At 26.1% G+C, this 25800-nt stretch overlaps 1 protein-coding gene across 4 annotated transcripts in view; it reads left to right on the plus strand.

Annotated features, from left to right (window-relative positions):
- Nucleotides 1-25800, plus strand: part of fru (fruitless) — a 353194-nt gene that overhangs the window by 244721 nt on the left and 82673 nt on the right. The gene's annotated exons all lie outside the window — the stretch shown is intronic.

A 25800-nucleotide genomic window follows, 5' to 3' on the forward strand; every position in this document is an offset into this window, starting at 1 on the left:
ATGCTCGATATCGAATGCCGTAATCTCAAATCAGAAAATTACGATCGAATTTACTCGATATCGAATGCGCTAATTCGGCCCCTGTTTTGTATGTTTTTATTAAAAAACTATATTTTTTTAAAAAAAAATTTTAAACTTAATTTCGAATTTCTTAAAATGATCTGTCACAAAAGCCTTTGGTGTATATATTCTCTTTAAATCTGGTGTTTTATTAATTTTAAAACATATTTCAAATTTGAAAATGAATTAATTTTGCAGAAAATTACCAACCTAAAAATTTATATTGTTTTAACAAATTTTGGAAATTTCAATAAATTCGAAGTTAATTTCAAATTTTTAACTCAAACTTTTGGAATAAATTTAATATGTTGCAATAATCAACATTTTCAGTATTTTTAAACTAAGAAGACAATTTTAAACTAATGCTTTTTTTATATAATTAACTTAATCAACAATTTTCTGAAATTCGAACTTAATTTCGAAAATCTTAAAACTGAAACAAAATCATTTGGAGGAACATGATTTGTCTTTAAATTAAGTATTTTATTCAATTAAAAACGTATTTCTCTTTATATTTAATTTCGAAATTATAATTTGGAAAAGTTGCAAGTTTTAAGTTTTTGCAAAACCTTTTGTAATACTTGTTTGTATTATATTGTACACTTTTAATATTTTTTTCAATTACATTTAATACTATTTTTATTACTTTAGAAATTCTTATCTTTAGAATATATTAAAAAAAACAAAACACTTTGAAATGTTTGTTTCTAAATGAAAGTGAAATTATTTAATAAACTTAAATGAACTACACTTTAAGTGCAAAATCCACTACTGATAGTATTTTGTAATTGTTCAAATAAACGTAAACAATAATAATTAGTCAAAATTAAAAGAGAAAATTAGCAAAATTAAGAAATCATATTTAAACAAATGTGCTAGTAGTTGTAGTTTTAAAATATTGTATATAAACGATAAGAATACATTTCGTATAAAACAACAAAAAATGTTCTGGTTTTCTCTGGATTGGAAATTAGCACCAAATTTATATAGTCTCCCATTTTTGTTAATCACTCAATATTAATTTCAGACACACCCATTTTTATACCCTACACCACCATAGTGAGAAGGGTAGTGCTGAAAACATTAGTCCAACACAATACCGAATGAAGCACTTTCTGAGTCGATTTGAGGTTTCCATGTAAACAGTGTTCGCTTGTTGAAATCGGTCCATTAGTTCCCCTATCTCCCTTACAAATTTCCTCTTGATTTTTTCATATATTTATCAACAAATAGGTTTTATATTAAAATAAATCATATTTTAAAATTTTGTGCGGTACGATCCATAACTGCCATATAGGGCCCACTTCCGAAAATCACCTTAATGATCATTACTATCTTAAAAATATCGGCACCCAAATATATTTTAACACAAATAAGTTTTATATAGATAGAAATCACGCCATCTAATTTCATGGCGATCGGTCCCTTATTGATCATAGCTCTAATATAAAGCCCATTTCCGAAATTCACATTAAAGAGCATACATCTCTTAAGAATGTTGGCAAATAAAATTCAATATAAATAAGTTTCATATACAAATAAATCACGCAACCTAATTTCATGGCGATCATTCCATAATTGGTCATAGCTCCCATATACATAAGTGACACTTCCGCAAATTACTCAATAAAAAAAGAATTATTGAAATTTTAAATGCTTTTTCTGATTTACTTATGATAGGGTATTAAATGGTCGGCCTTTCTACTTGTTTTAAAAAAAAGAAAAATATATTTGTTTTAAAAATAATACAAAATTGCTAATTTTTATAGCGATTAAAAGTTTAGTAAAACAAAAAACGAAATATCGTAAGCAATTAAAACGGCACATTTGACCACACGTGTAGTTTGGTGGGCAGCTTATCGTAAAGACAATATGAGCGAGTGGGGGTGAAGAGTGGGGTATAGATGATCTTATCGTGTGCGCTGTGTGAATGAATGGAAAAATTTAAAAAAATTTTTCACCAACAACCAACAATTTAAAGTTCAAAAATCAAAATATTTGCAACTGATAACAAATAAAACAAAACTAACAAAACATTTCAAAACAATTAAATTAATTTCTAAACAAAACCTTAGCGCCTAACTACGTTCTTAGAACAGAAAACAAAACTTTACTGCATTTACGTTAAATTTCCTGCTATTATATATTTAAATTGTCACATGACAGATAGTTTTTCTCACTGTTACAGTTTGTAATTAAAAATTATATATTAATTTCACACGCCTACATATTATTTTGCTTAACAAATCAAAAATAATTTAATTAAAAGGTATTAAAAGAAAGAAATACAAGAAAATTATACCGCAGAAAAATAGTTTTTTTCTAATCACAAGAAACAATTGACAAACTCAACTTTTAGCAACAGGCACATTATAAGTTTTATAAACTTTTTTTTTATTATAAAAATACAAATGTATATTTTTAAAACGTCTAACGTCACAGACATTTTGTCATTTAAACTAAAATGATAATTAGCACTTTATAATAAACAGCAATGCATTTACATTTACACGTACTGCATATAATAATACATAGAAATATCTAAATAAAACAACAATAAAATAAAATATAAAAATACATTATAGTACCAATTAACAGTGTCATATACATACATGTACTGTATGCTTCTATTCGCACTTATATTTTTTATAATAATTAACCCATGTTTAACGAAAGTAATCTAAAATTTTAATATCGAAATTGAAGAACATTTAATTATGTAATGAATGTTATATTTTAACATAATTTATTATGTTTGCAAAAAAATGTTTTAATTTAATTAATTTCGAATTTTGAATTTGAACTTAAGGCATGATTCAAAAACACTTCGGCAAAACAATTTTAACATTTTTGTAACCCTCAAAAATGTTTCAATATTTTTTCAATATTTAAAATTGTTTTCAGATCTTTAATTTCGTAATTTACACACAAAATTATAGTTTTTTATAACTTAAACTTATTTTTAATGGACTATCTAAGAATTTGTGATATTTGTTCGTATTTTAAATTTCAATATATTGTGAAATATAAGAGATAATATTTTACAATTTAAATTTTGAACCATGTTGTATCATTTTTATTCGGAATATTTCGGAATTTAAGTATTCCATACTTCGATTTTATGCAATTATTTTATAATTTTCAAAATTTTCTATTAATATATATAAGAAATTTCTTTTAGAATTTAAAATTATTTAGTTCTTGTCAATTTCTATGTTTTTAAACACTATTTTGATCATTTTTTTAATAAAAAATTTTATGGTTTTCAAAAATTTAAATCTAAATTTTAAAATCCAATAAACCTTGTTATTAGTCATTTTTAAAGTTTAAATATAATTTTTTTTTTTCAAAAAAATACAAAATAATATTTCATCTTTAATTATGTTAAAAAATTCGAACATAATTTTGAATTTTTTTCCAACTAAAATTCTTTTAAAATCGACAAAATTTAAATTTATAATATTTAAATACAATCATTTTGATAGTTTTTGAAAATTTCAAAAATTTAAATTTTGAAAATTGTCAATAAAAAAAAAATCCAATGATTCTAAATTTAATAAATTAAAAATCCAACAAACATTGTTTTTAGTTATTTTAAAGGTTTAAATATACATATTTTTAAATATTATATTTTTTCATCTTTTAAATATGTTGGAAAACTCGAACTTAATTTTGATTTTTTTTAAATCCATTATAAAATTTTTTAAAATCGATAAAAATTATTTTAAGGTAATTTAATCATAAAAATGTTCATAGTTTTCGAAAATTGGAATTTTGAAATTGAAAAAAAATCGTGACAGTTTTCGAAAATTTGATTTTTTACTTTGCTTTGCTAAAAAGAACGTGTTAAAATAAGCCGTTACATGTGATTAAAGAACAAGTAAGAGCGCTATATTCGGATGTGATGAATCTTATATACCCTTCACCAAATAATACTTTGAAATAAAAATTTTAAATATTTTTAGGTAAACAAATATTTTTTTTAATTTTCATTTCAAAATGTTTTTAAATTTTTTATTTTAATTTTTTTAGTGACAAAAATTTTATGCCAAAATTTTTTTTTCAAAATAAATTTTTAAAAACAATTTTTTTTTATTTTTTTAGTAACAATTTTATGCCAAACATTTTTTTTTTTTTTAATTTTTAATTTTTTTTTTATATATAAATTTGTAAAATTTAGTCGGTCTCTATAATTTTTCTTCACTATCGTCGAACAAAAATTCACGTCTTAACGTTTTTAAAGCATCACTAGTTATAACAATATGAATTTGTAAAGCGATCGTTTACCTTGCAAATTTTGTGACAAACTTATCAAAATTTGCTTTGCAAATATAGAATTTACAGTTTTTGTGGAACGAAACAGCATAATAATTTGCAAAATTTTAGCAAATTACACTTTTCAATATTAACTTTGCACTTTGAACAAGAGAACGTACGTGGAACAGAAATTGCAAAAAGAATATAAAAATTGCAAAAACTTTGCAAATTACACTTATCAATTTCAACTTATCAAATTTTATATTTCCGAGGAACATAAAGTTTTGAAAATTGAAAAAAAATTTTGTAAGTGCAAAGTGAAAAGTTGATAAGTTGTTTTGTAGTTGCATTCGGATAGATCCAAAGATACACGTAGTAAAACAAATTTAAATACATTATTTTTGTTAACCAGAGACCGAAAATAACGGTTTCACTTTCATTTCAATGGTAAATTCTCATTCGCAGCCATTTAAAAATAATTTTTTGTGATATATCACTGAGAGAGTGATTTATTCGAGAAGATTTTAGGTTTGGGGTTGAGAGAAACAGTAAAGAAATAAACACAAATAATCTGGATGAGTGATATATCACTGAGAGAGTGATTTATTCGAGAAGATTTTAGGTTTGGGGTTGAGAGAAACAGTAAAGAAATAAACACAAATAATCTGGATGAGTGATTCATAATTTATTTTTTTCGTAAAGGTCAGCTTGTGACTTTTATTTGCGAACATGAAAAATAAATCGCAAAAATGCATTTGATGCAAATCAAATATAATTTATCAAAAGATTAATAACAATTTAAAAAAAATTCTCATTTCTGTTACTCAGCCTTCATTACTTCATAGTTATCATATTCACCCCTAACGGCAATAACATGTGAAATTTTGTTCCCATGAAATATCCATTTCCCTCGAAGGGAAAATTGCTATCGGGAATATCATGATGAACTTTACATTCACAATAGTTGATTTTGTTCGTAACAGCTGTTTATTGTTTACAAAATTCCATCTAAAAATTTCACAACAAGGGGAATTTTTTCACGTGAACAAAGTTGATGAACGAAAAAAGGAAAATATTTCATGTGAAATGTTGATAGGGGTGAATATTTCCATAATTTGTTAAAAAATACTAATAATATGTTATTGTATGTAAATTAAAGAGAAAATAACAGTTATTAAGAACAAGAACAAATGAATTGTTTATCTCTCACCAAATCATTAAAAAAACAACAAAAACGAATAAAGGTCATACCAAACCATTTAAATAAAAATCATTTTATAACTGTTATTTTCAGTGATTTAATTTTATCACAAAAATATAAATCACAATTTGGGTTTTTTGGTATATGGACGAGTTATTTTCGATCTCTGGTGTTAACACAAAACCACTAACGCAGGCGCGGATCCAGAGTGGGTGAAATAGGAATTTCCACCCTCCCCCAAAACCGAAAATTGTTCATATAAAAAATTAAAAAAAGAAAAGTGTAGGAAAAATTTATATTTTATCCCCCCAAAATGGTTGACCTGGATCCCAGCCTGCACTAACAGTATCTCGGCACTAAAATTGTTTCCTTTATTTATTTGTTGACCAATCCAAGTAGTTGCATCAGTTACTAAAGAAGTCATTATTTGAATATTTCAAAGTAATTTAATACATTTGATTTTTAAAAAATATGTTTTCTATTCACCCCTTCCTGGGTTAAAATCAGTTTTCTTTTGCTTTCTAAGCAATGCATTCTCTATTCGCTTGTATGTTGCACTAAGGTTAATCAGTAAGAGAAGGGTGTCTAAATAGGCGTCAGAGAGGGAGAAATTAAAAAAGGAAATGTACAAATGTGATGCGTGCTTAATACAAATAATAATGTATAGTTACACATGTGTGTATTTAAATTCCAAGTATTTTCTTAGAATGAAAAACAAATTACTGCTAAGTATGGGTGGGTATTTATTAATATACAAATGTGCGTAAGATGGCAAATGTTTAATATCATCAACAAACTACTACCACAACTGATGTTGCTTCTGCTGCTGCTGCTGCTCCTGTGATGTTGTATGCGTATTTATTTAAGCAGCAATATGTTTTATGTTTGCGGAAAATGAAAAGCTGCCGACATAAATGAGTGGGTCAACATTTTGCTATATTTAATAAACAAGACATTGTTGTTGTTGTTCTGTTGTTGGCTGTGTTAATACAAACGGCTACTTGTGCCGCTGCATGCTTTTGCAAATTGGCTTACTATAATAATGCAATTGTCACTTGTTTGACGTTGCCGTTGTTGTTGTCGTTGCTATTGTGTTGCATGCAACTTTTGTTTTGAGAGTGTGCGTGTGTCGGGTTTTGTATATTTAAGTGTTAGTGTCTGCCTTGTAATAAATTATTTTAATTTGCTTTAAATTATTTACATACAGTGGTGGCCAGGAATTTAAGACAAAAATTGTTTGCTAAATTCCACGTGGTTGGTAATTATTTTTTCAAATATTTCGACAAATATGTATGCATGGGGACTGTTTTAACACACAAGTGTGTTTTATTCGACTGTGTCAATTCATACATATTCACAACGAACACATACAATTTTTCTACAACTTGACCAAAAAAATTTTTTTTTAAATAAACATATTTTCTCACATTTATATCATTATATTTGAATTATTATAAAATATTCGGACCAAATTTCGTATTTTTAGTTCCATTAGTTTCGGTCATATCATGTTATTAACAGCGGATGTTCGCTGAGGTGGGTCAACGTATTTCCACATATCTTTGTCCATATATGTTTTACCGATTTTTCCAAACATTTTTCAGAAACTAGAAACATTAATAATAAATTTCATACCCTTAGAGGTCCTTTTATTTTGGCTCTATCGCACTTAAAATTCAGTTGATGAAAAAAATTCAAGTATTTGTCTTAAATTGGTGGCCACCACTGTATGTTTGTATGTATGTATTTATGTACATACTATATGCATTTCTTGCTTCTTTCTGCGGTATTAGTATTTTTGAAATCTAAAATATATAATTATGTTTGTATTATATTAACACGTTGATTGCACATCATTTTGATTTAATGTCATTTGTATGTCTAGTCTTGTTTTCTTGGTATGTCCCTTTAAATTGACATACAGTGGTGGCCACCAATTTAAGACAAATACTTGAATTTTTTTCATCAACTGAATTTTAAATGCAATAGAGCCAAAATAAAAGGACCTCTAAGGGTATGAAATTTATTATTAATGTTTCTAGTTTCTGAAAAATGTTTGGAAAAATCGGTAAAACATATATGGACAAAGATATGTGGAAATACGTTGACCCACCTCAGCGAACATCCGCTGTTAATAACATGATATGACCGAAACTAATGGAACTAAAAATACGAAATTTGGTCCGAATATTTTATAATAATAAAAATATAATGATACAAATGTGAGAAAATATGTTTATTAAAAAAAAAAATTTTTTGGTCAAGTTGTAGAAAAATTGTATGTGTTCGTGGTGAATATGTATGAATTGACACAGTCGAATAAAACACACGTGTGTGTTAAAACAGTCCTCATGCATACATATTTGTGGAAATATTTGAAAAAATAATTGACAATCACGTGGAATTTAGCAAACAATTTTTGTCTTAAATTCCTGGCCACCACTGTATGTCAGTATTTTTTTTTTTTGAAATTTTATCAAAGATTTTTGTCAAGATTGCTTAATTTATTGGTTTCTTACTCTGTCTATATTGAGAATTTATTGTTGTGAATTGATGTTGTAGTTGGTTGCTAACTAAGCGTATGAGTGTTATGGATTTAAAACTGCATTACAATTTTTGTATGCAAAAATTGTTACTCATACGCCGTGTGGAAATTTTAAAATTCAATGCATTTGGCATTTACACTCAGGTCTCGTTTTATGCGATAGATGCGTTCCAAAATCGCATAAATTGAATTCGCATAAAACGATACTCTAGCTTCATATAAAAACTAATGATTCGTTCCAAAATCCTGAAAAACCGCATAAATTCAAATTTTAATTAAAAAACCAGTACAAAATCGCATAAAAAAATCATCAAAACTATATTTATTTCATTTACTTAAACAGTAAAAACAAAAACCTTTAAAAAAAATAAATAAAAATATAATATTAATTCATTAGTCACAGAAAAAACAGAAAATGATCCAAAAATTAAGCTAAAACATTTTTTAAGGAAATTCTGTAAATATGCATGATCAATCTGAATGACTGAATAATTTTCGGCATAGTTTAGGAATTGGTTCAACGTCATTTTCATCACTAGATGATATAAACATATTGTCATCATATTGTAAAATATCATTTTCACCACTAGAATTTAAAAAAAAACATCTAAAATTTTAAAATCTGTTAAAATTCCAAAAAAAATCGTTAATTTAAAAACCGCATAAATTTTAATCCGCTTAAAAAAAATCCGCATAAAACGAGACCTGAGTGTACTTATTTTTCGATAACCCTGTACAATTATTTATTTAGCAAATACATAGTTTTTAAATATACAAGGGATGAAATACAGTTTTTTTTTTGTATAAAAAATAGTTTTATTTATCAACATAGGCTCTTGCACTTTGTCCAAAGTTTCTCCAATTTTTGTATTTCTTCCAAAATATAAGATTTGTCGATGTCATATAAATTTCTTGAAAAATTTCGAAAAATTGTAATGTAGGACACCTTAATGAGCCAATTCATTGCAAAAAATAAAAAATTTTGCCCACAAAAATAAAGCATGTACATTTTTCTTTTAAACTGTATCCTCAAAAGTAATTAAAATTGTGGGTATTGACAAAGTTATGAAGAAAACTTAAAAAAAGTCCGACAAGCCCGATTTTTGACAAAAACTGGATTTGAGCGACCTCTTCCGAAAAATCTGAAAAAAATCTCAAAAAAAATTTACCCTATAAGCTTTTAAATTATGCTTGAGCACCCATCAAAATAAAAAAAAAACTTTTTTTGGGACACACTACTGCACATGTGTGTAGCCTTTTGTGCATCCGATTGTGAGCAAATTCAGCAGCCATCTTGCGGAAAGCTTTTTCATATACATGTGATCATTCAATATTGAAACCACTGAGCCATGTAAGATGCCCATCCACAATCTCTCGAATTTTCAATGTCCGATCGGCCAACAAGTCACGAGGTAAATGACGCAGCTTGTTCAAATTTTGACAGAAGTCAACTGACAACAATAAAATCAATGAATAAGCGGTAAAATATCACGCATAATGAATCTACCACAAAGCATTTGTCAGAAGCTAACAAATTTATTTGCCAGAATCATTACGATTACATACCATGAGGTGTAAAAAATGTTTTTTTTTTCTATATTACCCCTCTTGGAAGTATATGGCTTCCACAAAGCATCTGCATCTTACACGATTTGTTGCAGTTGTTTTCGCGTCTTCCCATGTAAGATTGCACTGTCCTAGATCTTGGAGTATCGTGCGTCTCCATGTATTCTTTGGCCGACCACGGCTTCTTGAACCTTAAGGATTCCACTCTAGCGCCATCCTTGTTATACTGTCAGGATTCTTTCTGATAAATAAAATATAATCAGAAATATAAAAAAAAATATGAAGTTTTCATATTGGGCAAAATTGTACCACTAATATCATAAACATTTCATTTTGAAATACAGGATAAGGGTTAAACTATAGCTGATCATTAAGTATTGTAGGTAATCTCTGTTAAGTTAACAAAAATTTAAAGTTCAACCAAATTGCTGTAGATTTCTAAGAATGTAATAAGAGCGGATGATGTCTACTTTGATAACCTAATGCGCCTATTGCAACAGTTTTCAACCAAATTGCTGCGGATTTCTAAGAGCAGTATAAGAGCGGATGATGTTAACTTCGACAGCCTAATGCTCCTATTGCAAACGAACAGAATTCTTAAACTGTAAATTTCCTTAAATTGCATGTCCTCCTTTATAATTTTTATGAAAACATTATTTCCATTAGCAGCAATTCTAATTTTGCAATGTCATCTTAAAATTGTCTGTTGTTTTTTGGGTGCATCATTCAATATGATTGAATCATTTCATTCAATCATGTTTTCTTAAATAAGAAATTAAAGAAAACATTTATTTATTGGCTGGCAATTAGGTCGCATGACAAAATTTTCATATTATTTATTTAAGACTTGCACATACATATATCCACTACACTATAAATTAGTTCAAACATTGATAACGTACATACATAGATATTTTGTTTTTCTGTTTAGCTTGTTTTTATGAGTTAAATGTCTCTGTTCTAAAATTTATTAATAAAAAATAAAAATATTGTTTGTCTCCAAATAGTTTTCAAAGGCTATTTTTATATATATTTAGCTATTTTTGCTTACCGACAATCACATTTCAAAGACATTTGATAAAAACAAAAATATAAAAACATATATTCTCTATATAAATATTTCGTTTAAACCGAAAAATAAACTTTTAGAAACATATTTTAAAAGGTGTTTGTGGTGTCACATTTGGTTTAACAAATTCAAACCACTACATGATAAAATATAATATTTATAAATACTTTCAAAAACAAATTTACAGGGATATACAGTTATTTTTAATTAAACCCAAGCTGGGTTTTATTTATATAACATTAAATTTTTAAATTTTTTTTTTCGATTTTAAATTAAGTTTGAAAATGTAAAGTTTTGGTTTTATTTATTTTTGTCTAAGTAAATTTTTAATCATCCAAATATGTAAATAATTTAACCATAACCAAATTAACTTGTAAATATCTACATATACATTTGTATGTATAATATTTAGTATTTGTCATTTTCATTTCATTTTGTTGACCTAAATTTATTTCGATCTTTAGTCTAAAAAAAAACAAAACAAACAAATAAACGAACGAACGAATGAACGAAAACACAATCCACTTAAGCTGCTTCCCCAGTATGTATCATTAGATAGATACACATGTACTAAAAGATATTCGCATTTAAAATTGTTTTTATTACTGTAATTGTTGTTGTTGTATTTTAGCTATGACAACCTAAAGAGAAAAAAATCGCAAAAAATTATTTTTGTTGTTATTGTTTTTTTTTTAATATTATTTGGCGTTAAACTCATGTCATTTATTTGTGTAGAGTAAATGTGTGGGTTGTTCATACAAAAAAAAATATATGACACAGTCATAAGCAAAATTCAAACTCTACTATTTTTTGTTGGCTTAATAATTTCGTGCAAATGTATTTACAACCACAAGTTCCCTAGCCTTTTGTTATTTACAAATACTCTATAGATATGTACATGAAATTACCCTAAATGCAAATGATCAGCTAAAATATGACCTTAAGAAAAGGTTAAGTAAACAGGCCCTAAATAAAAATTTGTTTAGGGTTTTTTTCCATGGCATAAAAAAACCTTGGAAATTGTTAACAATAATCCTACTTTTCCAATATCATCATTATGTCTTTATGATCCTTAACAACAAAAACCTCTTAACCAACAATATATTCAATTTAAGTTTTTTATTGCAAATATGTATACAATATAATTTAGAACCGTTTCTTGTAATGTCATAAGTGTACGAAATACTGTTATTTTAAAAGCATCTAAATCATTGATTTCCTTTAAAACAACACACAAATCGTTTATATTGTTGATTAGGATATTTTTGCTGTTAGGCCTTGATTATTTAAAGTCTTATATATATATTTGGAAATAATCTTAAATAGTTTAAATAACATTACATAATTACAAATGCTTATTCAGGCTTATCTTTAGAAATATAGGTCTTTTATAAAGAAATAAAGAATTTAATTTAGTTATTTTCATTTTCAAATATTGAGTTCCTTTTACAATATTGGAAAATTTACAACTTTTCACAATTGATAAAATACAAAATAACTGAAAGGAAATTTCGCTTAATTATTGACATTAGCAAACATTTAAAAAATGATTAACATTGTATATGATTTTAAAGATCCACCTTTCAATAATTAAAATTTTTCAAAAAACAAATTTTAAATATTTTTAGGTAAAAGTTGTTTTTTTCACTTTTTGGAAAAAAAAAATTCGAATTGTTATTTAAAATTTTTTTAATTTTTTAAATTTTAAAAAAATTTGTTTGTTTTTTAATTTTTTTTTTTTTGTGAAAAAAATTGGCCCATTTTGACGTGTATAAGACCCATATGGTCTTATACACGTCGTTGCAAAGGTCTTTGAAATATCTATCATTAGATGTCTATATTAATGACTTAGTAATCCAGCTATAGGTGGACCGATTTTGCTGATTTTAAATAGGAAACTTCTCGAAAGCATGTCTGACAGAATTATTGAAGATTTGGATCCCGAAAATATCTGGGGTCTTCAGAAAATTGATTTCAATCGATTCCGCTATCTATAAGGATCCATAATATATATTCTTTATAGGGTCGGAAAATTATATTGTGGAAATTACACACGGACTGACAAACTATTCACCTTCGTGAGAAGGGTATATAAAGCCATTCTAAAAGACAAACCAGGCACATTTTTAAATTTTTCAAAAAAAAAGTTTTCCTATTTTTTCAAAAAGTATCAATTTTAGGAAAAAGTATTTTAAATTTTTCCCAGAAATACATTAACGCCTTGTTTAAAATGTTTTAGTTCGTATTAAACCAAAGTATTTCAGACTAAAGAAGTTTTCAAAAAGGTACCTAAAAATTTTAATACTTTTTAGAAAAGTACCCTTAACACTTTTTTTTTAGAAAATTACCTTTTAATACATTTTTTGAAAAGTACCTTCATATTTTTTTAGAAATTTATTTTAGTACCTTTTTGAAAAATACCTTTTAATGTTATTTTAGTAAAATTTTTAATGCTAAATTCCCAATTTTATTGATAAATTCACTGAAATTTATTGTTGGGAAACCTTTTCCCAAAAGGCTTTAGAAAAACTTAAGATATTATACATTTAAAAAAATGTTTTTTTTAGAAAAATATCTGTTAATACTTTTTTAAAGTATGTAATGTTTTAATGTTTTTTTTAGAAAAGTACCAGTTGGAAAATTTCCTTTTAATACTTTTTTTAACAACTACAATTTAAAACATTTTTTTTAGAAAAATACCTTTTTTAATTACTTTTTTTGGAAAAGTAAATTATAATACTTTTTAAGAAAAGTACTTTTTATTATTATTTTTTTTCTTATACCTTTTTTTTAATCTTATACCTTTTTTATAAAAGTAGCTTTTAAAACTAGTTTACAAAATTACTTAATAATTTTTATAAAAGTACTTTTTGATACTTTTTTAGAAAAATAACTTTTAGTACTTTTTAAAAAAGTATATTTTTGTTTAAATTCCTTTTAATACATTTTTATAAATGATACTTTTTTTATAAAAGTATATTTTAAAACTATTTTATAGATATGTAAGTCCGTCTGTCTGTTGAAAACACGATAGGATCATAAGAAAATACTCTCTGTTAATAAGGTTTATTTCACCTAGCCCCCATACAAATGTTCCCCGGAATACAGTTTGAGCAGTCATAAAAATGTTGATTATGCGGCAATCCTGATAAAATTTTCCAAAAATTATTTCTAAGTACTCAGAAATTGTACTGTAAGGTATGGCGAAAATCGGGCAACATTTGTCCCTAGTCCCCATACAAGGTCCCCCTCAGAAAATCAATTGATCATTCATAATTGTCTTATAACAATTAACATCATGATGAAATTGGATATAAACAGGTTTTATACGAACCTAAATCTTTCTACTAACTTTTGTGAGGATCGGTTTATAATTGATCCTACCCCCAATATTTTATATTTTATTGTCACATATTGATGGTGGGTATACAAGATTCGGCTCCGCCGTATAACACACTTTTATTTGTTTTTAATACAATTAATCATAATTTGGCCCTAGATTTATTTATTTCAAAAAACCAACAAACTGTTATGCAAAATGGCACTTACAGAGAGTAAAAATAAAAAACCCAGCAAACTACATAAATGTGTAGGTTTTAATTTTTCAAATATTTTATGGTGATGCAAGTACTCATGGCTACAAAATGTACATTTAGTATTCTGAAGAAAGCCATTAATGTTGATGATTTGTTTAATTTAGTATGGGCAAATTAAATTAACTACTCAAAAAAGAAAATCTAATAAATAAAGCATTTACTTTTTAAATTATAGTAAAAAATTATTGAATACATTTATTTAGTTCAAAAACTCATTTAACTTACAACAATTTAAAAAAACCCTTCACCAAATTATACTTTAAAATAATTTTTTTTAAATATTTTTAGGTAAACAAAATTTTATTTTTTTTAATTGTTTTTCAAAATTTTTTTTAAAATTTTTTTTTCCCAAATTTAAAAAATTTTTTTTTTTTATTTTTTTAATTTTTTTTTTTAAAAAATGTATGACAAAAAAATTTTTTGATGAAAAAAAAATTCGGGTTAAAAAATATTTTTCCCGATTTTGACCCATTGTAGGTCCAACTTACTATAAACTTATCTACATCGTTGCAATGGACTTTGAAATATCTATCATTAGATATCCATATTGTCTATATTAATGACTTAGTAATCCAGATATAGATCAAAAATAGGTCAAAAATCGAGGTTTTATGGACCGATTTTGCTGTTAATTTAAATAGCAAACTTCTCGAAAGCATGTCTGACAGAATTATTGAAGATTTGGATCCCGAAGATATCTGGGGTCTTCAGAAAATTGATTTTAACAGACAGACAGACGGACATGGCTTAATCGACTCCGCTATCTATAAGGATCCAGAATATATATACTTTATAGGATTTGAAATGAAAAATGTAGAAATTACAAACGGAATGACAAACTTTATATACCCTTCTCACGAAGGTGAAGGGTATAATAAAGTGGTTACGGTTTTTTTTAGTAAATGTGTGACACTACAAGATATTATTTGGCAAGCTACAATATTTCAGTACTATTGACAACCTACAAATTGTTTCTACCAATATTTGACTATATGTAATAAAAGATTCAGTTTTTGTTTATAGTATGACTAAAGGTTACAAATTAAGCAGGAATGTGCAAAGGATAAATATTACAACGCACTGTATATATTTCAAGGTTTTTTTCCATCAAAACCAACTGTCACAGGGAATAAATAGCATAACAAACATATCAAAATCAATTGCAGAAAATAAACATTTAAATTTACTTTTATTAAAACCCCATTAAATAAATATTCGTGCAAATTTATTTAAAATATTTTTGTTTTTTTTTTCGTACTAACCCCCAACATCTCATTGATAACCTTCATTTCATACCTTATTTCAAAATTTCAACAACGAAAATAACAACAACAGAAATAAAAGCAAAACACTATTTGTTAACTATTGTGGTTAATTTTTTTTTCTCAGGTTTTATTATCATTTTTGTCGAGTGTAACTGTGTTTGTGAGTGTAAATATGATAGTGTTTGTGTTATAAACAATGCAAATAAGTGGGCGCTTATTTTCGGTTGTTTTGGTGTTGCCAAAAAAAAAAAAATATTCAACAAAACTTTCATACATACCGCATTGTATACTTGTTAAAACGTTGTATTTTTTTCCTTACGTATTTAATATATATTTTTTTTTTTTATTTAAACTTGTAGAATATTTACACAGTTGGCGTTTAAGTACTTATTAATACTAGACATACATACATACATACATACATACATACATATGTGTAATATGTACTATATACAATATATTTTTAGTACTTTATACAATTATATTTAAATACTGTGTACAGTAGTACAATACCTAAAGTTATAATATTTGCGTTGTTAAAATAATGAATTTGTTGTTGTAGTTCCAGATACACCAAAAAAAAATTATTTTGTATGCATAGTTTTTTGGTTAGCTGTTTCAAATACATATACTTGAAAATATTTGTAATTGGGGAAATGTAATTTGTGTATGATTGAGATTATAAGGTTTAAATACTCCAGGATCGTATAAACTCAAATATCCTTTGTGAGAAAATGGTACAGCTAATGTATAAAACATAGAGGAATTTATATACAATTGTTCAATTCACAACTGACGTTGTACAATCGTATGAGTTGTAAGTCGTCTGAATGTACAATAGTTGTACAAATGTTGTTGATAATTTCTATATAAATGTTTTGTACAACACCTACAACATTTTTACATATGTTTTTCGAATGTTGTATGAACATTTAAGTGTTACCAAAAGTTCATATTTATACATAAACAAAAAAATTAAAATATTTTAGTGCAAAATAATAGCCAAACGGTAACACTGAAATCAGTAATTTTATTTAATTTATGAAAAACGATAATTTGTTTTAAATATTTGTCAATTGTTTGCATTTTGTACACAATGCACACATTAGTTCGCTTTCATTATTAATTTTATATATTAATAGATTTTGGAATGTTTTTTTTATCATCTTCGTTGGGAATTGTCAAGGCTCGGCAGGGTAAACTTACGACTTGGCGAAATTTGTGTTCACAACCACAATAGTTGTAACATACAACGTACAACATACAACTAGGTTGTGAATTGGACAAATATAATTTGGTGTCTGGTTTTAATTTTTTTCTTTACCTTTTACAATTGTGTTCTGAAAGGTACCTTTTAATACTTATTTCTTAAAAAAGTAACTTTTAATACTTTTTTTTTTGCTAAAAAAAGTAACTTTCAATTAAATTTTAAATTACAAAGCTAACATAGTCCTTTTTTAAAAAGTACCATTTAATTAAATTAAAATGTTTTGCATGAAAATGAACCATTTTTAGTAACTTTTAATTTATCTTTGAAAAATTACTTTGAAATAGTTTTTTGAAAAAGTACTTTTTTTAGAAAGACCAATTAAATAGTTTTTCAAATAGTACCCTTGTAATCATTTTTCAAAAAGTACCTTAAAATCCATTTATTAAACAACCTTTTAGAAATGTTCCATTAATACTATTTTCAAAATTGTTTTGAAAAAATTAATATGTTTTTTGAAACAAATACTAATTTAAAAAACCACTTTTTAATCATTTTTGAAAAAAATATGTTTTAATATTTTTTAAAAAAGTTCCTTTAAATAACTTTTTAAAAAGTATAATTTAAAACTTTTTAAAAAAAATACCATTTTTTTAAAAAAAAAGTATGTAAAAGTATGTTTAAATACATTTTTAAAAATAACTTTAAAGGTATTTATAGACGGCAATACTGAGTATTAACACTTTTCAAATTTAAAATATTATTGAAATCATTCGGTATTTCAAAAAATCGTTTTGAAAAAACATTTATTTGGGGGATTCAAACGGTCTCCTATTAGGTCGTATTGTCATAATGTCCTAAAATATTTTTTTAGTTCAAACAAATTCTTGTTGTGCTGCAAACAAAAAAACTAACATTTTATGACAAACCAATAAACATAGTTCAAAAAGTCTTATTATTTTATAACTTTTTTGTTTGAAACCCAACCAAAATGTGTTTAAACTAAAGGACATTATGACAATACGACCTGATAGGGGACCATTTGAATTCCCCCCATTGTTTACACGATAGTAATACAAATATTTTATTTCTTTGTTGATTGATATTTTTATGCAAACTTTATTTGTATTTTATATTTTCTTGACATTTTTATTTGCCTTGTCAAAAAAATCATTCGTATTTTTTGAAAATCTAATACAAATTTTGTTTAGATGATGAAATTGTGTTATGATACTTGAGTTTTTGACAAATATTAATACTCAGTATGGCCGTCTATAAATACCTTAAATACTTTTCTATCGTGTAAATATATTTTAATACTTTTTAAAAAAGTATGCATTAAAACACAGCATTAAAAGGTACTTTTTAATAATATAAAAAAGTAACTTTTAATGCTGTTTTGTTTTTATATTTTTTAAAAATCGTAAGCACTTTCTTTCTGTGTTGTAATCCGACCTGATATTAACTGTGATTCTTGTTTCTTATATAATAATTCTTATCCACAGCCTTTGATATATTGTTACATCAATATATTTATTATAGTCCAACTTAGGTTGCTAGTTCGCGACTACCTCGATTTTTTCACATATTTTTCACACAAATTTTTGTTTCTCCAAAAATAGTTTTTAATATTTATCTTAAAGTATATTTTGGTGAAGGGTATATACTATTCGGTACAACCGAATATAGCAATTGTACTTTTTTTTTTGAGAAAATTTCAAAGGAAACGCAATTTTTTCCCTAGATATTTAAGATAAAAAATTTCGATTTTACACCCCCTCAAAGAAATCATCTCACATGGATACTAACTATATATGTATATGTATACGTACAAAAATATTGTTTTGTTGTTTTGATGTATTGTAATCAATGTTTAATTTTATTTATAATTTTGAGATTTTTATTTTGTTAATAGTACGAGTTGTATTGGTATATTTTTAGCATTTGTTTGACGTCAGTTTATCCCTTGTTTTAGTTTGTCGTTTAAATTTTATTTATTCAATATTATTCTTATTTTTATTTGCGGAAAATGTTTTCAAAATCTCTCTTTTATTCATTATTCAACCTAAATTAAACCCATAATTTGCCATGTTTTAATAACATTTTTTTAAATAATTTAAACTTAGCTTTTTACCCAAAAGAATGAGAAAGAAGTATTATACAAGAACCTGTATCTATACTACAGATAACCTTTATTGAATATAAGCCTTCGCTAAGTTACATTTTAGTAACGAGTTTTAATACTTTTTCCTTTATTAAACCCTTCACATTTTTCATTTGCGACCTCATAAAGAAGATATATTTGCGATCTTTATATATAGCCGTCTGTCCATCTGTATGTTGAAATCAAGTTGCCGTAGCCCCAACAAATGGCTGAGATATAAGCCATGACTACCTCGATTTTTACCTATTTGTTTATCTATATCTGGATTACTTGATTATATAGCTCTCTTACTCGGTTTTCTTTAAAACCCCACTACTAAATTAAAGTTTTGCATGATATATTAATTATAACTAGGATCGCCTGGTGGCCGAAATTCGACCACTTTTAAAACACTTTTTATCACTTTTATGGAAAGAATTTTTGAATATATTTTTATATTGTGCACATCTAGCGAAAAAAACCTTTTAAGCCATATATGTTTCATCAATATTGGTGGACAATAACATATTTAAAAGTGTACCACAAAAAAACGTCTGGCCTATTTATATATAAGAAGATATTGTCTCATTAATTGCATTTAAAATACATTCCAAAAATAGAATTATTAATTTTACCAGCATTTTTTCCTCTGCCCCTTCTCTCTATCTCTCGCCATAATTTAATTGTTTGTTTAAAAATCAATAAAATTAATAGTCGTGTCTATTGTTTGAATTTCTTGGAATATAAATTGAAATAATTACAAATTAGCTCTTATAAATATTAAATACAATATTTTTTGCTTATACTCGTTCTCTATAATTTCAACGAAATGATTGGGTTTTTATTTATTTATTTTTCTAAATAAATGTGTTAATTTTTTACAGAAACTATTATTTAAATGCAGCAATTAAAATTATCATGAATACACGCACAATTTAGTTTTGTTTTTTTCTATTTAATAATTTTAGAAAAGGTGGCGTTTTGGAATTTTGAGAGAAGGTAACAGAAATATGAAGAATTAAATTAGTTACAATATCATCCACTCTATTGACTATCAAACATACCTATATAGTATGTACAAACACATATTCAGTGGTCGCCACTCATAGCCACTAGATTGCGATCATGATCGGCTAATTTTCTGTTAACAATACGAATATTAACGAAGTTCATTAAAATAATCAAATAAGAAACAAAAAATCACAACTAAGAACCGTACAAATAATGAAAACGGTTTTCTTTAAAACTTGAAACTTTTTCGAGGCTTTGTCATATTTTTGTTCATAACTTCTTTTCTACTAAGCCGATTTTACTAATTTTCAATACTAAACTGCCTAGGACATTGATGAATATTCCAGATGAATGTCATTAGTTTTGGTTTTGTATTTTGCACCAGGGCATGATTTACACAAACAAATGGACTTGCAATTCCATTAGATTCAAGAATATTAAAGAGCATTCGTGCTACTGGTTCTCAGTTGTGATTTTAGGAAATATGTTGTTTAAAAATATCAATATGTTCTAGGTTATCTCACATTTTGGTGTTTTTGTAATGTTTTCCATTAAACCAATTCGACTGATTTTCTATCTAAAACCTGGTTTTATGATTTATGATAATTTAGATGCATTTTTCTACCAGATGTTAAGAATATTAATATATAATAATTTTAATATATGTAATTGTTTTACAAAAGAATATTTAATAAATTTTATTTTTTTTTTATTTCCAGGTAATTTTAATATTTTATAATCATAAAATCTTTGACTGTGGAAACTCACTCAAGTTTGGTATGCATATTATTTAATGATTAAGTCTATTTTCTACAAAATTTAACTAATTCAAGAACATTTCTAAATCAATATAACAAGTACCCTTAACAAAATTTACAAAATATAACAATTAAATTGCTTAGAAGAAGACAAAATTTTAAAAGATAAAAACATGCAAACATAAACAAAAACTATTATCTATCTATTTATCATGGTATTCGACGCCTCTGCCATTATTTAAATGCCTGACAACAATAAACATACATACATGCATACTTACTTCTTTCTAAATGCATTTTACTCGCGTACAAAAATATAATCACAATCAATTTAATAAAACTGTGTTAGAATGACAAATCATGGTATCCATTTTACACAATGTTTGCACATTGTCTGTCCATCGTCATTCTGTCTTACATTTGTATATCGTTTTGTAAATAAGAAAACTGCAATTGTTGGAGGAAAAAACGCACTCTAAACACTTGTACGAATAGTTTATAATAAATAGTTTTATTTCTTTTCTTTTTTTTTTCTGTTCCCCCACTTATGAAATTTGCCATGCCGCGCCACGTCCTCCCTTCTGTGAAATTTATATCTATATAATTCCTTGAATGTGTGCAATAGCAATTTATATTGGTCTACGATATACACACTTAGTGCAATGTAAATGAATTGTAGGAGCAGGAGTGTAAATGTATGAAATCTTGAAATGGTACTTATTATATTAGGTAGTTCATTGAAAAGGTACTTTTTAATTTTAGTTCCTTGAAAAGGTACTTTTTAATTTTAGTTCCTTGAAAAGGTACTTTTTAATTTTAGTTCCTTGAAAAGGTACTTTTTAATTTTAGTTCCTTGAAAAGGTACTTTTTAATTTTAGTTCCTTGAAAAGGTACTTTTTAATTTTAGTTCCTTGAAAAGGTACTTTTTAATTTTAGTTCCTTGAAAAGGTACTTTTTAATTTTAGTTCCTTGAAAAGGTACTTTTTAATTTTAGTTCCTTAAAAGTTCCTTATTTTAGTTCCTTGAAAGGTACTTTTTATATTACTTGCTTGAAAAGGTACTTCTTATATTAGTTTCTTGCAAAGTTTCTTCTTATAGTAGTTCCTTGAAAAGGTAATTTTTGTTTTAGTTCCTTGAAAAGCAACTTTTTATATTAGTTCCTTGAAAAGGTACTTTTTGTTTTAGTTCCTTGAAAAGGTATTTTTTATATTAGTTCCTTGAAAGGTACTTCTTATATTAGTTCATTGAAAAGGTACCTCTTACATTAGTTCCTAGAAAAGATACTTTTTATAGTAGTTCCTTGAAAAGGTACTTTTTAATTTTAGTTCCTTAAAAGGTACTTTTATTTCAATTCCTTTAAAGGTACTTTTTATTTTGTTTCTTGAAAAGCTTCTTTTTATTTGAGTTATTTGAAAGGGTACTTTTTATATTATTTGCTTAAAAAGCTACTTCTTATATTAGTTTCTTGCAAATTTACTTCTTATAGTAGTTCCTTGAAAAGGTACTTTTTATTTTAGTTCCTTGAAAAGCAACTTTTTATATTAGTTCCTTGAAAAGGTACTTTTTGTTTTAGTTCCTTGAAAAGGTATTTTTTATATTAGTTCCTTGAAAAGGTATTTTTTATATTAGTTCCTTGAAAGGTACTTCTTATATTAGTTCATTCAAAAGGTACCTCTTACATTAGTTCCTAGAAAAGATACATTTTAAGTTGTTCCTTGAAAAGGTACTTTTTAATTTTAGTTCCTTAAAAGGTATTTTTATTTTAATTCCTTTAAAGGTACTTTTTATTTTGTTTCTTGAAAAGCTTCTTTTTATTTTAGTTCCTTGAAATGATACTATTTATATTACTTGCTTGAAAAGATACTTCTTATATTAGTTTCTTGTAAAGTTACTTCTTATAGAAGTTTCTTGAAAAACAACTTATTATATTAGTTCCTTGAAAAGGAACTTTTTATATTAGTTAGTTCCTTGAAAAGGTACTTCTTATATTAGTTAGATCCTTGAAAAGGTACTTTTTATAATAGTTAGTTCATTGAAAAACAATTTCTTATATTAATTCCTGGAAAAGGTACTCTCATCCGAACAAATCATTTGAAAATCATTCCGACCTATATCTATAAATATATAATTAAATTGTTCATTCATGAAAGTACTTCAAACTGCTACCAGATTCTTTCCAAAATTTGTATAATATTTGTTTTTTAATTATTCAAATATTTCTTAGTGATAAAAAAAAAGAAATCAAAATCTTTTTCTTGCGGAAATATAAATTTAATTTTCTTAGATAAGAATTTAGAAAATGTTTGATATAAGAAATTGTCGACATTGCTCAAGTGCTGGCGAAAAAGTAATGAATGTATTAAAGTTGATAACCTCATTATTTGTTATTAATTTATAACCGTCTAAAGAAAGTGTTCTACAATCATATCAACGGACATTGGTTAGGGTTAAAAGTATTTAAAGTAACTAAAACTATTCAAGGTATTTTGTATACTTTGCAAAAAAAGCTCTAGCTAAATTTAAATTTGAAATCGATTCAGAAGAAAACAAGTAAGAACGTATGGTCGGTCAAGCCCGACCATATAATACCCTACACTAAGTAAAAGAGTAAAAACATTTTTCTTTTAAAATTTCAATAATTTGTACTTTTGAATGATTTTCGGAAGTGGGCCTTATATGGGGGCTATGACCAATTATGGACCGATCACCATGAAATTAGGTCGTGTGATTTGTGTCTATATGAAAGTTTACTATGTTGAATTTTGTGAGTATACCAACATTTTTAAGCGATTTATGCACGTTAAAGTGATTTTCGGAAGCGGGTCTATATGAGAGCTATGACTAATTATGGACCGATCGTAACAAAATTTGGTGACATGAATTTTGTATATATAAAACTTATTTGGAGCGCAATTTGTGGATATACATATATAAATTAAACATTTATGACCGATAAAGTCCAATTTCGGAAGGACATTTGTATGGGGGCTAGGTGAAATAATGGACCGATTTCAGCCAGTTTCAATAGGTTTGGTCCTTGAGCCGAAAAAATAATATGTACCAAATTTGATCGAAATATCTTCAAAATTGCGACCTGTACTCTGCGCAGCCAGCCGACCAGACGGACGGACATCGTTTAATCGACTCAGAAAGTGATTCTAAGTCGATCGGTATACTTTAAGGTGGGTGTTAGACTAATATTTTTGGACGTTACAAACATCTGCACAAACGCATAATATCCTCCCCACTATGGTGGTGCAGGGTATAAAAATCATGGACCAAAATGTGAGACAACATCGAAAAAATTGGATGTATTTTCCCATAATAATTTTACGTTAACTTAGTTTGACACAACAATTTTTTAACTTAAATTAATAAAAAAAAATTCAAAAAAAAATATTTTGATTTGAAAAATTCATTATTTTAAACTCCTGCTAATGGCAAACGTCACGCATCATATACGCGTAAATGCGTGAGTGTAATAAGTTTACAAAAACAACTCCAACAACAAACCTATTCGCTTATATTGTGTGCAAATCATAGAGTAATAAAAAAAAACGAAGAAAAATTGCAAATTAAAATCAGAATCAGAATACTTATTTGAAAATGTGTGCCACTGGGCGTAGGTGTTAACAGTTTGTTTTTTGTTATTATTGCCGTTGTAGCTATTATTTGTTGCAGTTGCTATTTGTTATTCTTCTACAAATAGCAAAAAAGAAAAAAAAAAAAAAAAAAAAAAAGAGGAAAAAAAAGAACATTGTTAAGTTTTTCTGTGTCTTAGAGATCTAAAAAGTACGTGAATGTTTTTGAATTTATATCTATCTACATGTACTTGTTTACTTTTTAGATTGTCTTATATAATTTAGAGTGTAATGAAAAAAATGGGATTTTCAAACGATTTTTTATTTAATTTTTTTTGTTGATTTTCTATAAAGGGTGAGGCTAGATATGTAGCTAATGCTAGCAAAACAAATATTTCTATGTACATATGTATTTCTACAATATTTGATGTTGCAAAGCTTTTGTACCAGCAAGCATTATGTAAATCAGCTGATTTTTCCTTTTATGCCCCTAAAATGTGTGACAGTGATCAAAGGCGTGTAGATTCTGTTAATAGTTTCGACTTTAACATTAGGCCTTTATTTTAGGAAACTTGTTTATTTTAAATTATCTGTTCATATTTAAATTCTTTGCTTTAATACCCCTAAATTTATATCTGTAACACTTTAAACTAAATCCTCTAACTTACTAAATATATAAAAATTATAGCTGCAATGAAATTAAGTTGTTCTTTTTTTAGTTCTGTGTTTGTTTTCAAAATAAATTTAATTGTAATTGTAGTTGCTGTTGCAGTTGCAGTTTTGTTCAGCTGCTTTTTTTACGCAATTAAAAGTTTATGTAAATATTAACATTAATTACAAAATATAAATTTCTATTGCTGTCATGTTGTCTGTTTATTGTTGCTGCTGCTGTTGTTGTGCAGTGTTGTCAGTTTCACTTAAATTATAATTTTATTAAAATGATGATGACAACGACAACACGACGAATACACAAACTTTAATTTGACGTGGAAAAAGTGAAATAACTATATATTTACCTGCAAAAAAAAAAAAATGTCAACAACATGAATTTATTTTGAGAATAGTTTAGGCAATGGGATATTTGCATTTCTTTAAATAATTAAATTATTAAGTTGTAATAAGGACAAATATACAAATTGACATAAACATATATTTAGTTACTACGATCATATACGTGATTGCAATAATCAAGTTGTTGTTAACTTTATCATATTATGATTACCGCAATCATATAAATAATAACAACTACCATAATATTGTTAATAGACTTGTAAAATGTTTGAAATGATTACAGCAAACAACAATATGTTTGCTCTGTGCATACTTTGAAAAGGCACTTTTATCAATAAATGTATTAGTGCTTTTTTAAGGAACTTTTCTAAAAGTACCTTTATTAGTACTTTTTAAAATTATCTTTATTAATACTTTTTAAATGCACTTCTATTAATTAGTACTTTTTAAGAAACCTTTATTAGTATTTTTTAAATACTAGAAACTTTTATTAAAAGTACCTTTATTAATACTTTTGTATTAGTACTATT

The sequence above is a fragment of the Calliphora vicina genome, chromosome 1 (genome assembly GCF_958450345.1).
Source record: "Calliphora vicina chromosome 1, idCalVici1.1, whole genome shotgun sequence".
Taxonomy (NCBI): domain Eukaryota; kingdom Metazoa; phylum Arthropoda; class Insecta; order Diptera; family Calliphoridae; genus Calliphora; species Calliphora vicina.